Source organism: Oryzias melastigma, linkage group LG21 (assembly GCF_002922805.2).
Source record: "Oryzias melastigma strain HK-1 linkage group LG21, ASM292280v2, whole genome shotgun sequence".
In the NCBI taxonomy this organism is placed as follows: domain Eukaryota; kingdom Metazoa; phylum Chordata; class Actinopteri; order Beloniformes; family Adrianichthyidae; genus Oryzias; species Oryzias melastigma.
The window spans coordinates 27,926,627-27,927,775 of NC_050532.1; the positions used below are offsets into that span (position 1 = coordinate 27,926,627).

Below are 1,149 nucleotides of genomic sequence, written 5' to 3' on the forward strand. Positions count from 1 at the left end.
AGACAGCGCCGCGCATCACCTGACGCCGTATTTTCCAGACCATCCTGAGGGCGTGAGCTGGTGCTCGTGTGGTCGGCGTCGTCGGACCAGGAGATGCTCAGCAGGAGGACGAACGACACTTTCATGACATCTGTGTCAGTATGTGGACCCCCAGGATGAAACCAAAGTTATAAAAACCAGAAACATAAAAAACACATTTCTGCTCACAAATGATTTTCCCTTTTATTTAAAGATTTTTTCATATACAACATTGTATTTACAGGGTCTAGTATTTACACAAGATTAACAAGTGGCACTGTGTAGTTAGTTCTTCTCCTCGTCTTTACAAGTGTCTTCTTCTCAAACAAAATAAAAGCCATAAATTAAAAATAAAACACCTCACTTAACGACGCAGTTTGACTCCAACTTCTCTTCTTCCAGTAGCTCTACCTGCCCCCCCAGGCCTTCTACAAAGTGCTGCCCCCTCCCCATCAGATACACCTGACCTGTTCTCTACAAAACTCCACCAAGCTCCGCCTCCATGACTACAGTACCGACTCTGACCCCGCCCCTTCAGAGGCTGTGGCCCCGCCTCAAACGCCACTGATCAAAATACAAAACAACAAAAAAAACATTTCCTTTAGTGGAGCTGGCGGCCATTTTTCTGGAGCTTTTCGGATTCTTTAGAGGTCGGCTCTCGGGGTGAAAGGTCAGCCGAGCAGCCTGGAAAAGGAGCTGTGCTTCTATACCCATGATGCTCTGCTCTGATCAGCGCGTGACGGTCCAAAAGGAGGCGTTCGGACCGACTAAGGGGAGGGAACCGGTGCTGCGTGGTGGGGGGGGGTTGTGAAAGACAAAAGGAGAAGGTGGAGAGGAGGATCCAGGATCTCCTCCACAATGGTGGAAATGGAGATCCCAGGATCCCAGGAGGATCCTGGGAGCTTTTCCAGTTTACAGGCGGCTGATGGAAGAGAGTGAAACAGCTGAGCGAGATGATGACTGAAGACCCCGCCCCCAACAAACAGCTGACCTAAGCAAACAAACTCTCCACGCAAAAACGTACCGATTGATTGAAAGGAGGCAGATTCGTTTTTCACTAATGGCAGCGGGCCTCGGTGACCCACTGAAGTCTGAAATGACCCGGTCCCTCTGTAGTGGGGCCAGTGACTA

General features: G+C 49.7%; 1 protein-coding gene across 1 annotated transcript in view; it reads right to left on the minus strand.

Moving 5' to 3' along the window:
* Positions 1-200: 200 nt before the first annotated feature.
* Positions 201-1,149, minus strand: part of ptpn4a (protein tyrosine phosphatase non-receptor type 4a) — a 36,750-nt gene continuing 35,801 nt past the window's right edge. The window contains exon 28 of the mRNA XM_024287067.2: positions 201-1,009. The gene's annotated coding sequence lies outside the window, so the exon portion shown is untranslated. The remainder of the gene's footprint in view (positions 1,010-1,149) is intronic.